Source organism: Falco cherrug, chromosome 20 (genome assembly GCF_023634085.1).
Source record: "Falco cherrug isolate bFalChe1 chromosome 20, bFalChe1.pri, whole genome shotgun sequence".
NCBI classification, from domain to species: Eukaryota; Metazoa; Chordata; class Aves; order Falconiformes; family Falconidae; genus Falco; species Falco cherrug.
This window is the reverse complement of record NC_073716.1, coordinates 4,498,729-4,514,342: the sequence shown is the minus strand read 5'-3', so window position 1 is coordinate 4,514,342 and position 15,614 is coordinate 4,498,729. Positions and strand designations below refer to the sequence as shown.

The window sequence follows — 15,614 nt, the reverse complement described above, 5'->3', positions numbered from 1 at the left end:
CAGAAAAGTGAGGTAACACCTTTAAGAACAATCAAGAAACCACCTATAGATCAACACACTGTTATACGAAAAAGTGTTTATCTTCTAAAAGCAAAGAAAGCAAAGTCTGAAGTCAGTGGAAACGTTATACACGCAACTGTGGATTCAAGGCAAATTCCTTGTGTACAATACACAAAGCAGCTCCACTCCCTTTTTTAAAAAGGGCACCACTAAACTTTGTTCAACAGGCTAAATCTGATACGTATTTCTGATTCATACTTTAGAAATAAAGTTGCAATCTTATGATACGTTCTTTTCCTCCCTCACACCCCTTGCTGTCTTTAGCAGGACAGTACTGTAAGGATTTATGGCATCTTTTAAGTGTTTTTTGAAACTCTTACCTTGGGTCTGCAATCCTGTTATATGGAAGAAAAAAATACTTTGCCATAAGGGAGGTTTTCAGAAGTACTCAGCCAATTCCAGTCTGTTTCTGTTCAATCTGATTGAAGTTGAATTGACTACTACTATTTTAATTTAGAGCAGAGCTAGATAAAATTAATGTAAATAAAAAGGAGTAAAACATCAAGTTTCAAAGCCAAAGCTTAGAGGCTACCGAAAGCTCCCATTTGCTTCATCTTTGACTTAATGTGGTTTTTATTTCTTAGGGAGTTCAGCCAGAGCAAGGCAATGGTCTGTGCATCTCCATCTGCTGCTGGGATACCACTTGTTTAGAGAACTGCTTAATCCAGACTGGAAATTGAAAGGTAAATGTTAAATATTTAACAAGCTAAACTCATAATATTAGCCAATAAGGGTCGTCTTATTTGTTGCTATAAGCTAATTTGTTTACAAGGCAGAAAACATCAACTTTCAACCCCATTTGAATGTTTCTTGTCCTTAAGCAGTTGCTAAACTCCTGCTAATGGATGCACTTCTGTCCTGATATTTCTCTGAGCCTCCTGTTAGCATTTGGCAAACATTTCTTGTAAAAGGTTGTTTACTTTGGAGATTGGTTTGGAACCTTTCAGTTTCCCTGCCTCCTCACAAAGAGCATCAAATGAATTGCTTCAAATATTAACTTGACAGGGGATTTTTTAGGTTCTGGGGTTTTTTTTCTTTTAAATTTTCTCTTTTAACTTGTCAGTGCTAATAAAAACATACTTCACGTGAAGGATGTCAAACCTTAAAGCACTGAGCACAGCCATGGAGTTACATTGGTACTTTTTACTCCATGGTCTACACCGACAACTTACAAAAAACTTATTTTTATTTATGCTAAAGGCTCGACATCAAATTGGTAGTACAAACCAGTCCCGTAAGCATCTAAATTAGTGAGTAAGCATGAGCAGAAAGCACAGCTCAGGGAATCCTGACCCTGCTGCTGCTGGCGAGGGGGAATTTTTATTGTGAGGGAGGGCTGGCTTAGCTCAGCCCTCAGAGGCAGAAGGAAAATGCCAGCACCTGCTTTTATTTCCCTCAGTTTGCTCCTCAGGCTGCAGTATTTGCTGGAGTGAGTTGTATTTGGCCTTTTACCTGCGTTTTTGGGTTGGATTTAGCTGGGTTATGACAGACCTTTAGGCCAAACAACCAGCTAGGCCGCGTTCCTCTCAGCCCTCTGCAGCCCCTCTCCCCCGCAGCCCGCCAAAATTCAGTCAAAAGGGCTGAAATCGGGGTCCTACACATAGTTAACCTAACCAAACCTACACATAGTTAATAGAGAAGGTCTTGCAGATGATGCCTAGTTACAGACAATGCTTTATAAGCTATGTTTTACCTCAGGAAAAATCCTGTGTACAAACACCTCTGGCTGGAGTGCCCACTGGGCTGCCTGAGGGAACAGCAGAGGAGTGGGGGGCTTTGGGGCAAGCAGACCCTGCTGAGCACCATACCCCGTGTCCCAGGGTGTGTGTGTGAAGAAAAATACATTATTTTTATTATTATTATTGAAAATTATTTTTTTTTAAAGCTTTCAGTCAAGCCACACTCCCTACTGGGGTTTAAAGGAGGGTTTGAGTATCTATGGTATATACCGCAGGCAGGTGCACACAGGCGTGCTTGCCTGTGTTTGTGTGCTTTAGTCGGCAGTGGAAATGTTTGCAAAATTGGAAAAAAAAAAAAGAAAGTTCAGCTTCAGGGAGGTGGTTGTCAATGGGGCCAAAGGCAGTCACCTGCGTGTTGGAGGGAAGAAATCGCTACAGGAAACACAAATATTTTGCTCCAGTAGCGTGTCATTAGTATTCTTAATAATTCCGCCCCTCTCCGTGGGGTTTTGTGGTAATTTGTTTGTAATAGTGACTTTCCCGCCTTTTCGCCCGCTGCCCCTTGCAGCGCGGAGTGGGAGGGCGGCGGGAAGCCGGGGCCTCGCGCGCGGGGCTTTCCCGCCCTCCTGTCCCCGCCCTCCTCTTGAATATTTAATCAGACCCCGCCCCCCGGGCTGAAAGCCCCTCATCGCTTGTCACTGCCCCGCCCCCTCATGAATAATTAAGGCCGCCGGCGGCTGGGCCTCCATTTCGCGGTGAGGCGCGGCCCGGCCCTGGCGGTAGGTGGCGGCTGGCAGCCCCCTCCTGGCCGGGCCACGTCGGCTGTCGGGGCTGCCAGGCCCGGGGAGGTGGCCCCTGGCTGGCGGGGGGGGGGGGGTGGCTGGCTGGCTGGCGTGGGGCCGTGAGGTGCGGTGGGGCTTGTGTGGGGTACCGCAAGGAACATCGCTGCGGGCCCTCAGTAGGGCTTCTCCCTTCCCGCCCCCAGTAGGGCTTCTTCTGCCCCGCCCCCCCCCCCCCACCTCAGTAGGGCTTCTTCTTCGCCCCCCCCCCCCCCCACCTCAGTAGGGCTTCTTCTTTGGCCCCCCCCCCCCCCTCCACCTCAGTAGGGCTTCTTCTTTGCCCCCCTCTCCCCCCCCTCCACCTCAGTAGGGCTTCTTCTTTGCCCCCCTCCCCCCCCCCCTCCACCTCAGTAGGGCTTCTTCTTTGCCCCCCTCCCCCCCCCCCCCTCCACCTCAGTAGGGCTTCTTCTTTGCCCCCCTCCCCCCCCCCCCCTCCACCTCAGTAGGGCTTCTTCTTCGCCCCCCCCCCCTCCACCTCAGTAGGGCTCCCCCCCACCCCAGGGCTTCTCCTTCCCCCCTAGCAGGGCTTCCCCCCCAGTAGGTCTGTGCCGTGACCAGCTCTCTGTGCCACCCCTTAGCGCAGCCCGACCAGGCCCATCCAGCTCCATCTTCAACCTGCTGAGGGAAAACGTGATCCCAAGCAACGCTGCCGGGCCCTGGCGTGTGCTAATGTCAGAGCAGCAGTTTGCAGCGCGCCTCTCGCTACGTGATGCTGTGGGCCGAGCTCACGCAGGACCGTGAAGCCTGCATGGATATCACGGTGCGGTGGAAAGCTATCACGACATTAAGTCAGCATGCCATGACATATGTCTAGGAGCAAAGCTGTAGCATTGTAAAACAAAAATGTGCCACAATACCACCTGCAACTCTTGGTAGCAGAGGCTGTGCTACAAGGAGTAGTTACTGATCGCCGTGCAGCCGTTACACGCTATTGCATTACACTAAAATTGCGTCATTCTGTGGTGCTGCAATCTCAGGGAAAAATCACGGCGAGCTGCCATTCTTTGTTAGAGCAGTAAACAGTTTGTATTCACTCACAAACTGTGTTTTAAAATAACTGTTTCTTTTTACAAATTCGGCTTCTGAAGTAGATGACTATAAATAACTAGTTCTCCTGGGGTTAGTTAACTGCACCTCTCAAGAGAGGTTTTCTTGCTGCTCCAAAAGCAGCTCCCATACGATGGCAGCAGAGGGCTGCAGCTGGTTTAAAAGACTTTTCCTTAGTATTTATTCATATTTTTTTTCCCCGAAAGGCAGTTGTTTGTTTTCGTTTGTTTTGTTTATTTTTCTGGAACTTTATTGAAGGAAGAACTTAGTGAAACTGAAATAGAAACAAAACAAAAATCAACCCCAAATATAATGATGTGGCCTCATCTGATAACTGCTGCTTAAATTAAGAACAATGAGAGCGGGAATGCCTTGATGATGTAACCACGATGGTAGTATTTTTGCTGAAAAGGTGAATTAGAAAAGTGTACAAAAATAACGTGCCTCCAAGGCATTTCTGCGTAGTCTGACTATTCAGTTGAGCAGCACCAGCTAGGTAGCGCCTAAAGACCTTACGTTGTCCCTGTTTCTTTTTCCATCTGGGAACGGCTGACTATCTCTTCACACAATTGCATTCTGCCTCTGTAAACCCTTCAGCAATTCTGTCACACACAGTAAGGTATCATTCTCCTCACCCCTGTTGCTGTTTTAGAATCATAGAATCGTTTTGGTTGGAAAAGACCTTGGAGATCGTCAAGTCCAACTATTAACCCAGCACCGCCAGGTTCATTACTAAACCACGGCGCTCCGCTCCGCATCCATGCGTTTTTTAAACCCCTCCAGGGATGGTGACTCCACCAGCTCCCTGGGCAGCCGGTGCCAGGGCTTCACCCTTCCCGTGAAGAGATTTTTCCTAACGGTTTTGAGGGTTTGCACCCCTGTGTCCTGCCAAAACGAGTTGCATTTCAGGAATGCCGGAGTAAAGAATGTCAGACTGCCCTATTTGTTTATTTACACCAATATTAGTGTTTCTAGTAGTTCCCAGATACCACTGCCTGTGGGAAGGGTATAATAAAATGGGATATATATGGAGTATCCTCCTCCTGGTGCAGTTTTCTGAAGCCTGACAGTGGTTTGTTTCCAGAGTTTGTTTCAGGCTCCTGTGTTTAATATGCAGTGGTGGACCTATATAAATACGTATAACTACGTAGTGATTGGCATAATTAATGCTAGCAACAGTGACACTGAGTTCCGCAGTTTAATTGCATTGTGGGGTAAAAGTATTATCTTGTGTTTGTTTTAAATTGGTTGAATGAGTGGCAGTGGAATTTTTTATTTATTTATTTTTTTGTTTTGTGGCCCTGTAATCTAGTCAATGTTTGTGAACCATTTTGAGATGATGGGATGAAAGCTAATAAGGAAAAAAGTACGATTGAGTTATAAACTATGGTGATGGCTCTGCTAAAGTGCTAACAGCTTATTCTATGCATGAGTGGCTTTGCCTTGTGTACCCGGTTTATCTTTTCCCTGCCTACACTGAACGTGTGAGCAACATTAAGTAACTTCGGTAAAAATATCAGTTCTGGCTCTGGTGTCTGCTACTGTCAAGTGGCAGAAACGTGGGGGCGGGGAGGGGGGCAACATTTAAATGACAAGAGCAGGACTGTGATGGAGTCAGCTTTTCAAATACCTGGGGTTTAGACGGCAGACGGTTGCTAGTGGGATTTTTCCAAAGAGTCCAAGCACATGAGGCATCTTGAATCTGCAGGAAGCTGGCAGGTAGCCGTAAAGTCACTGAAGCAGTGTTTAAGCATGTAGTTAAATTCCTCTGCCATGGTTTTGTAGGCAAGATCTAAATCCTTCGTGCTATTAAAACAGCACAGTTTTCAGTTGTTATTTCATTAATCCCATGCATGATTTTCAGGAAAAACCGCGGGAGATCCGTGCAATGGGAATCAGCACCTGTGTTTAAACGTAGAACTGGGTGCAGATGGGAAATAAGAGCGGTTAGATAGGAATATGTTAACATAGAAGCAAGGAAACTTGTGTGCTTTGGGGTGGGGAGCTGGAGAAGCCCCTGGAGGCCCTGTCCAGCTCCGGATGATTCCAGGGTCCCCGAAGGCACTCTGCAGTCTGTCATGCCTGAACAAATTGCATCTGGTTTTGCAAGGGCAGGATTGTGTCTTGCTCCCCTCCATCCTGCTCATGCGCTTACTACTCTGAGGACAGGAGGTGTGTGCCAAGCCAGTGTGTTCAGCCTCCCAAAACTGGCCTTATATATTATTTAAGGTGTTCTTTTGATCTTTCTTTTAGAACATGCGTTCTTCACATCTTCAGATCTTCCCTGCCACCCCAAGGGCTAGATGTAAGTAACTAGAAAGCTATTGAGCAACAGGCAGAAAGCTGGCGTTCTTCTGCAGTTTCTTGAATTGAGCTGGGGCATAAAAACAAAACATAAAATGTGGTGGGAGTCGAAAGAGAATGCTGGAAAAATTGCACCACTAGGAGCAGGACTAATAAGAACAGCATCTAGTGCACTATAAACATTACAAAATGGAAATAATAATAATAATAATAATAATAAACCGCAGAAGAAAGGCACGATGCTTCCAAGTTTTGTGTCACTTCATACGCAGTCTTAAGCAGTAAAATTTCTTCTCTGTTTAAATAAAATTTTTCCTCATTTGCCAAATGTTTATTCTCTCCTGAGGTTTCACTGAAACTCTAAAATGTTATTAAGGAGCTTAGAAGCAGCCTTTCATTTATTCTTGAAGAAAGCAGTTTAAGGCTTGTTACAAAGTGATAAAAGTATATAATTAGTGGGGGCTTGTTGACTCATCCAGCACAAGCTCTGCTATGTGTTGTGCTAGGATATGGAGCAAATTAAGGCGCTGTATCATCCTTCTTAATGAATTCTCAGGACAAATTCGCCATGCCTTCCTTGGCTGGCATTTCTATTTAGGGACTGCTGACAGAGTGTGGAAGGGCTGATGAATGGCAGAGGGCTAGGAAGGGGCAGGAATGTATACATCCAGCATCCTGGCCCAGACCTTGGAAAGGCTTTGATCTACTGAGAAGCTGATCAGAATTTTATAAATGCAAAGTTAAATTTTATTTTTATTTTGCTTGCGGAACTGTGCAGTGATATGGATGAGACGTAGCTGGAAGAATTAAAAGGAAAAAAAGAAGAGAATGGAAAATTTAACAAAAGATAGGTAAATGGGAAGAAAGCAAGAGATAATTATTTAATGCATTCCGCGCCCTAAAGGACTGAGGTTACTACATGGCCTGGCTGCTCTGATCCTCGCTGCAGTTCTGTGATGCTGCATCATCCATGTCCTCACTGTGCAACATCAAACCGAAGTGGCATCCTGTTGAACCTGCAAGGAGCCATGGCAGGATCTTCACCAGCACACAGAATATCCTCATTCCTCTTGGGATCATACATGTCTTGCTCTGGGACATGTGGGGCAGAAGTAGATTTAATGCCAGGGTTTGCCATTTTCTCCTTGCCTTTTCCAGCTCATTTTGGACAGTGATGATGGCTGGGACAAATTAACAACACTCTGTGCCTTTCAACCAAGGATCTTAAAATACTTTGTGTGCGTTAAATCAGAGAGCTGTGTAGCGTGCCCTGCGGAGGAGGTAAGCCCTACCTAAACACGCTGAAGCAGGGGGAGCCGAGGGACTTCTTCAAGGTTGTTTGAAAGACACCAGAGGCAGAATCCGGAGCCCTAGCTCTTGCTTCCTGCCTCAGATGATGGTACTAAACATCTGGGTGGAGAAAATGTAAGACTGAAAGAGGCAAGGCAAGGAAGCGGGTGGATAAGGTGGATGCAAAGGCAGTACAGGTTTGTGCCCTGTGTATATTGCTCATCCTTCGAAGGTTTACCTCATATCAGTCATTCCTCTGCCGTTGCCAAATCCTAGCTGAGGATCTGGCCTCTAGGTTTTCCAGTCTGCTCCTTCCTTACAAATATTACTTATATTTTTCCTGTCTTCAGCTTTTCTCCATCTTCCGGTTTTGCAGAAGAAATAGAGACCAGCACAAATAAAGAAGTGGATTACTAGGAATTCATTAGCATCTCAATCAAGTTCCTCTGGTATTCTGAAGAGCCGAGCGAACCTGTCAGAGTGTAACTGGTGCTTTTCCTTTCTGCTTCTTTTTAAGATGCAATGTTCTGCCCTAAACAGATGGGAACCTGTCAGCACAACGTGGAGATAATTACCCGTTTGAGCCATGGGAAGCTTCATAACAGATAGGAAGTTATTGCAGCCAATACCACTCTGCTTTATGATCTTATCGGTTTTCTCAGGCTGAGCATATTGGTAGGCCCTATTATTCCTTTGAAGAAACACCAAGAAAAACCTTGTTTCTGTTGCAGATTCTCTTCAAAGCTGCGGAGCAACTGCACAGAAGCCAAGGCGTCTGTCCTGTCTGGGGAGGGAAAATAATCGAGCCTGCAACAGAGGCATAGAAATACCAAGAAAGTGCAGTAACAAGGGATAGCATTAATGTTAAAAACCTTAACCTGATGATTGCTTCAAGCTTCTGTTTTACTCTTCACAGCTGCATGTTAAGCAGTCCTGTGTTCCCAGTGCCCAAGCTCGTGGCACAGGCTGTTCCTCAGACATTCACACACAAACTTGTGCATCTCTTGCTGTCAGACACCCCCAGGCATCACTTGCTTGCTTTGCCATCAGCGGGAGCTATCGTAGATCTTCATGTCTTTGTGGACAGTCAGGCACTTTGAGCTATCCCCACCTCCGTCAACTAGAAAGGGCGAAGGAGTTAAAAAATTCTCACCCTGGGTTTTCTTATTAGTCTGTAGGTCTGTAGGCTGGCGGAGTTAAAAATCCTTCTGCAGCGAAGTGGAGTCATGGAAATAACCTCAAGAGCAGGCACCAGGAAGCCTGTAGGTACTTGCATGCAGCTTGTTGCAGAGCATGAAACCCACTATTATTCTTAAAAGAACAGCAAACCCGCTCTTTTCAGTACTTAAAAAAAACAAACCACAAACCCAAATAGAAAATGCTTTCTTTTATCTTTATCACAGCAAGCCTGAAATTTTATGAGTTACGTATTTTGTGCAGAGGAAAAGGGCTTTACATGCATTCTGCCAGCACATGCTGAAGATTTATCAGGTTTTTAAAAAAGTAACAAAACCACCTGCCAGTTTTTATAACTTTAGTTCAAATTGAGGAGGGGACCAACAAAATTTAGCTCAGTTTTTCTGAGGAAAAGGAATATTTCTGCCTGCTCTGACCTACTTGCTGAACAACCAGGATTTGTTGTATAAAAAGATAAAGAAAAATAAACCCCAGCTTTTGGAAAATTTTCAGCATGTGAATTAGGTTCACAGGTTCTTCCTCATCCTTTTGTAATGAGAAAACTGTGGGAGGAGATGAAGGTTATTGCAGAGATCCTCTCGTGGTAGCTGAATGGAAATGTGCAGGTGTGTTCTGCTTCCTTAGATCCAGCCTGTTAGTTGAGCCTTTTTGGGAGCTGCGCTGGTAATTATCGCACTACATGATGCCACCCTCTAATCTTCCCCTATCTGCCATTCAGGAGAGTAATGTGGAGCTTCTGATAGTAATTTGTGGTGGCAGAAACATCACTTGAGCCGTTTGAAACCTGGCTGGCAGAAGCCAGTGTTGCAGGGTGGAAAGTACCTCTGCAGCAGGGGTTGGTGAGGCAGGCAACTGGTGGGTGGGTGGTGGCATTATCCCTGCGATTTTAGCATAGCCTTCTGATTAGTAATTTTATAATTCGGTCTGATTAAGGGATGGTAAGAAGAGTTGTGCTCTAAGTTTTCTATGGAACTACCTGCCTGAAATACTGATAGCCCTTGCTGCAGGCACCAGCTGAGTTTTGTCCTGCCAAGCACCCAGAGCACCCAGCAGGTTGATCCGCAGACCGTACAGATGTTTGAAGGCACATTTTAGCTCTTTGTGGAGCCCTGGTGATGGGGAGGCAGATGCAGCCTCCTGGGAGAGGTGGATGAGCAGCCACTAAGGCACAGAGCTGGTGTGTCAGATAGAGAAGGGGGTGTGGAAATACAGTTCCCTTTGCCAAATGCAACAACAACAAAAAAATCTATTTCTCACATCCATGGGCCAGAAATATATTTTATGCGTACTAATAAAAATGTGTCAGGAAGATAATAAAAACCCCAGCATGATAGTCAGCTTCATGGCTTCCCCAAAACCTGTTCTAGAATTTCTATGAGCCCCACTTTGGGCGAGTGCTGCTGCCCACCACCCCAGCCGTGGCGAGTGTGTTTTATGTATTCCAGTCAGACAGGCTGGCTACAGCAGCACCCGTTCCTCGTCTCCAAAGCTGACTCAAGATTTCTAAATTCTTTTAGTGAGCATAAGAGATGAAAAAAACCTGCTTCTGAGATGGACACGTGTATGATGCTTGCAGTCACCTCAGCAAGTAATTCCACCCCACCTTGAAAACACCTCTCCCCTGAGCATCTGTAAGTATCCTACAAATATCAGCAAATTTACAGTTTGTTTGTGAGAAAGGAAATTATTCCCATCCTCCCCGAGAAAAGGTGAGGCACCCCAAGGCATAAAGACATTTAATATACAACCAGGTGAGGACTTCTGGAGCCCTAATTCCCTGCTCCCAGTCGTAACGAAAGCTTAATTCCACAGCACTTGTAAAGTGCAGATCTGGAGCTGTGCATCTATTTGAGATTTTATTCCACCACCCACAGGCCCTTTTGTAGCAATCTGCTCCCGACTTGCTTTCAGTGCTATTAATTATGGTTCAGCATGCTGTTGTACCTGAGGTTGCATTTCCAGGGTACTAACCCTTGTTTATTTGCATAATGGCTAAGGTATTTTTTCCCCCTGTTTCTGAGATGTTGTTTGGTATGAAAACGATTTGTTGACAGCTATTTACATTTTTTCTTATTTGTATGTTATGAAGTATTTGCATATAAGTGTGTGTATATATATATATATGGAATATATATATATTCTAATTATATATCTGCTACTTCTCCGCTTAGAAAAATAGAACAAGGCATCGGGACAGCAGAATTCTTTTAAAATATTTAAATTCAGTCATAGTTTGTATTGTATTAGCACAGTTTCTCCCAACCTGGAAAAGACTCCTGGGGAAGAGGGGATGATGTGAGGGGCTTGGGTAGGTGGAAGGGGAAATGAGAAGAAGCCGGTATATTACTTCTTTTTCTAATACTGCAACATAGTTGTAACCATTGAAAGGCAGTTAAAAAAAAAAAAGGGGGGGGGGGGGGCGGTGTTTCATTCCAGAAGGGCATAAGGGACAAAGTTATGCTTAGAAAATTACGCATTTCGATTCTCGAGCAGAATCAAGACCAAGAACAGGACATATACGTGCTATGAGACAGCCCCAGGATGGGGAGTTTACAATTTAGATAGCCACAGGCAAAACAGGGTGTGTTACTGTTCATATATTAAGATGAGTAGCTGAGATAACAGGAGCTGCTTTTACTGTCGTAGACTTGCAACTCCTGGACCACAGCCCATGCCTTAAGTACAGCTCTGTCCTGCCTCTGTGAACATCCATCTACCCCGTTGTATCTCTAACGAGGCTCAGACTTGCCTCTTGCAGGGGATGAGAAGCAGGACTGAATCGCTGCAATTTCTGTGCTGCCTTGGATGTTTCTACACGATGCAGCAGCGTGCAAGGTAAGCGCATGGAAAGGGTTACGGGCTATGCTCTTAGCAGCTACTCAAGGTGTAACACTGATGGAAGCAGTGCTATCAAAGCTCCCACAGGAATCAGCCTATTGATACCGTAACCAATTGCAAGATGGGCCTTTTCCGACAGTTCATTATCTCCTTTCAGTTACTGCTCTTGCCCATTTGTTCATACTTTTACTGTATAATAGCAAAGGAAGCCTAAAAGTGGAGGTGCTAACCTCGAAGTCTCAGATAATGACCTTTAAAGTGATTTACATTTTAAAAATAATTTGGTGCTAATGCAGAGATCAAATCACTAAACCTGACTACTGTCAAAAAGTCAAACAGGCCAAGCAAACTTCATTGTTCAAGCTGAGAAGGCTGGGGGAAAAAAAAACAACTTAAGCTGAGCAGAATATAACAAGAAAATTACAGTCTTAATTCAAACCTCAATTACATTAGGTTTTATCCTAGATATGTCCTGGGAACAGCTCCTGATAATGATGTGTTATTACCAAGACAGAAAAGGATGTCTTAAAAGAAAAAAATCCTTGTATTCTTGTAGTGTCAGTTAAAAGAATACATGATGAAAATCCCATCTTGCTTAGAAGTTCACATAACATGACCAATAATCCTTTGCATGTTTTATTTTGAAAACAAAGCAGTCCAAAAGGAAGATATTTTTTTTAATATTAAGACTGTATTCCATGCAGATAATCCATAGTAAATACATTGCATTAAAAGACAGTTAAAGTGCCTTTAGTCCCTCAAAATAGTCCAACTGTGCTGTAAATTCAAGTATGTGGAAAGTAGGCCTTTAGTTATTAAAAGAATATTTTTTGATCTGAGTCCTGCTCCTATGGATCTCAAGAATGGGGTGGGGGTTAGCCCCCAACTTTCATGGGAGCAGAACCAACCCCGTGCTGTGTTTTCCCAACTGCTGAACGCAGATGAGTGGCCAGGCAGCAGCTACGTGATGCCAATTTCTGCCCGATGACAGGCAGCTGCCTTATGCCCGAATGACATGCCCAGCAGTTGCCACAAACTGCCAAGGCACGGTGCTTGGAAAGACAAATGAGGAGCCGTAGCAGTTTGTGTTTTGCATCTTCTTTTAACCAGCTGAGCAACGGACTGAGCACAGCTAACAGCCCCAGCCCATTTTATAGCTATAAAATACACAGGTCGATATACACATGTACATTATGCAGTCTGCTTTGAAGCAAGCCCAAATGCTGGGTTCATCAGAATCTAGAGGAAAACCTCCGGATGTGGCTAGAGAAGCCACATGATTAAAAGCAAAATCAAATTCTTTTTACGCCAGAGTCGCCATTATCATGTTCTTGTTTCAGCACTTGAGACTAGCAAGATTAACCGGCATCTTGAAGTCAGAGTTTGATAGGAAAGGAATATCAATCCTGCTGCGTTTGACGTGGTGCTGCCAGCATTATATTCGCACCCAGACTCTCCTCTTCAACCTTAGAGCAGTACTTGCTGCTGGTAAAGACATTTTTCTCTTTCTTCTAGGCATCAGCAACATTACCATTGGGCTTTCCAGAATTTCACAACCAACCTCTTCGACTACAAAGCTACGTCCAAAGAATATTCAGAAAAGATTGCTTCCTGCTGACTCGCGAGCTTCCCAGATGTGAACTTCAAGCGCCCAGAGCCAGACCTCATGTCAAGAGGTAGGACAGAGTATTTTTCTTCTCCTCCTTGAAAGGCAGCTTGTAAGTGCCTTGCTTCTTCAGGCTGAGCAGTGGGAGATGCTGGTCAGATCCAAACCTTCAGCTCAGAGCACACACATGACCATGGGCAGTAACTTCTTCACCTACTCTAAGACCTTGTAGAGATCATGAATTGGAGCTGTTAAAGGCTCCACCTGACAATACCTCAAACCATATTCCTTGGTACAAGGTGCACATCTGGTGCACAGCTACAGAATAGGCTGGTTTGTTTTGTTTCTTTCCTTAGTGGGGAAAAAAAAAAAAAAAGAAAAAAAGAAAAAAGCCTTTTTTACTCCAGACACTCAGAACTTGACATCTTCCCTAAAGTATGGGTGTTTTACATATCTCAGCCATTTCTGTGCAGTGGCACTTGGATGTTGTTATTCTCCACCTGAGTATCTGATCCTTTTTGAATCCTCTACTGATCCTGGCTGCAATAATACACCAGTGATTTATACAGCTCAATTGCACACTATTTAAAGCCTGCCTTCTTTGAAATTCGCAGCATTTCAGAACTCTTGGATGCTACCTAGCATTTGTAAGGGTTGGAGGGGGAAGAGGAGTACCCAAAATCTTGCTGTTACTGTGTATGCATGTTAGAAAAACAGTAAAAACAAGGGCATTATTTGAAGAGACTTCATTCCAGAGAAAATTCCTTACGGACTCATAACTATGTCAAAGGAGATCGATTCTGGGCAAAAACTAGATGACAGCATCCTTTTGAATTCTTTCTGCTTCAGGGAAGCAGGGGTTAAAAAACCCTTTCCAGTTGAAAGCTTTATTTGGAAATAAAGTTTTCCTCTAAATAAGTCTAAAGAGGGACTGTCTGGGCCATAACAACTTGGCACGATCTATTTGACTTACCCTGTTTGAGCATTTTGGTGCCTTTATGCCATAAAATGCAGCAAAAGTCTCCCTAGTGGCTATGTATGAGAAAGTATAATCTGGGGTCTAAATGCCACAAAGCATCCATATTTATCTTTAATGGCTATATAAATTCAGCAGATGAGAAGGAAAACATTAATTAGACAGACCCTGCCTTTGGCAGTAATCACCAGCAGTGACAGCTGAACCAGCCAGTGGATAAAATATGCACCAAACATGATTATCAGAATAAATAACTGAGGATCAAGAGAAAATTAAAAAAAAAAAAAAAAAAAAGATAAAAAGTCCCCTACAACCAACACCTTTTTTGGTGAGGGAAAGAAAATTTTACCTTACACTGGACTTTGTACTCTCTTTTTTTATACAGGCTTTCCTCAGTTTAGGGCCAAATCCTGTGGCTGGTGTCTGTGGAAGTAGGGTAGATATTTCTGCAGATTATCTTGAATTCTGATTGCACAGGAGGAGTAGAAAATCCTGAGAGGTCTAGCGTCGAAACCCTTAATTAGGGTCAGATTCTGGAATCGTAGGTACAAATCCAGACCAGGGGCCTGTCACAGACATAACAAAATAAAATAATACAAAAAATTCCACTGACTTTAGCAGGCTCTAAAAACTATGATGTTAACGAGGTGATTTTCAGATTTTCAATGGTGTGAAGGGGTTCACTCCTTATTTATGTGACAGGCCCATGAATGAGCTTGGATTTACTTCAGGATTTAGCCCATGGGAGGACACTACTTTGGCTAGCGCTCTGTCCCCATCATTGTCCACCAAAACCTACTCTGTTCCTGCTCGATTAGCAGCCATGCCGCTAGGACATATTTTGAAGGAATCTAGGAATTTTTTTCCACACACTGTCTCCTTTACAGAAAGGGTCATCATTAGTAATTTAGCAAACTAATTAGATGCCAAAAAGTGCATCAAAGCCATTGGCTCACAAACAGCCTGAAGGTGAATCCTCTGCAGGGTTTTACCCTTAAAATGGATCAGGTTTCCCTTTCTTCGGAGCAGGGGGAAGAAACTGCTGCTTTGAAAGGAGAGGAGGGCAGGGAGTTGAAGCCATGGTGGTAGAAGACCAGCTACAGGATAAAAAGACAAGGGCACAAGGCTTCTCAGCCACAAAGACAGAATTAAATGTCACCTGCCCCAAAAGAAGGCAAAGAGGAGAGCGGAGAAAAGGACAGAGCTGGGCAAGAGGGGATGGAGAGCCAACCTGGCCTCTCCTGGGCCACCAGCAGCATCTACCCCCAGCTACCCAGCCTCTCCGTGGAGAGCGGCAGAGGCAACCCGCCCAACTTTCCTGAATGCAGGCAGAGCCAGTGTGCAGCAAAAAGCATCGGTTTTGCTGTCCCCAAGAGCCTGCTGCTCGAGGCATCCACGTATTTTGCCCATACCAAGATTTGCCCCTGCTTTGCTGCCCCTGTTAAGGCTCCTGGTGGAGGAGGGAGGAGGTCAGCTGCACATAGTGGGAGGAAAAACCCAACCACAAAACAAAAACACCCCACACCAAGCTAAAAAATGGACTGCACTTTTTTCTACCGCCACATCCAGGGCTTCGGTGCCAGGCTGCAGGCAGAGTTCAATGTCAGAACTGACTGCCACCGCTGCAGGCTCTGCTGTCCCAGGAGGAATCCGGGCAAGTCCAGCCTCGCTTCGCCCTGACTCATTCTTTTCAAATACTCCATTGGGTCTTTTTCCTCTACTTGCTGTTTCTTTTCCAAGAGGGGAAAGACTTTGCAATAGAATAACAGACAACTCCA

At 44.7% G+C, this 15,614-nt stretch overlaps 2 long non-coding RNA genes across 2 annotated transcripts; one reads left to right on the top strand and one right to left on the bottom strand.

Moving 5' to 3' along the window:
• The first annotated feature begins 309 nt into the window (after positions 1-309).
• On the top strand, positions 310-9,916 carry LOC129734394 (uncharacterized). The gene is made up of 4 exons (XR_008730004.1): positions 310-336; positions 645-743; positions 5,879-5,930; positions 7,570-9,916. It is a non-coding gene; the product is annotated as an uncharacterized LOC129734394 (long non-coding RNA).
• Positions 9,917-11,877: 1,961 nt separating this feature from the next.
• Positions 11,878-15,604, bottom strand: LOC129734393 (uncharacterized). Its single transcript, XR_008730003.1, has 2 exons — positions 14,186-15,604; positions 11,878-13,211 (listed from the first exon to the last, which is right to left on the bottom strand). It is a non-coding gene; the product is annotated as an uncharacterized LOC129734393 (long non-coding RNA).
• Between the last annotated feature and the right edge of the window lie 10 nt (positions 15,605-15,614).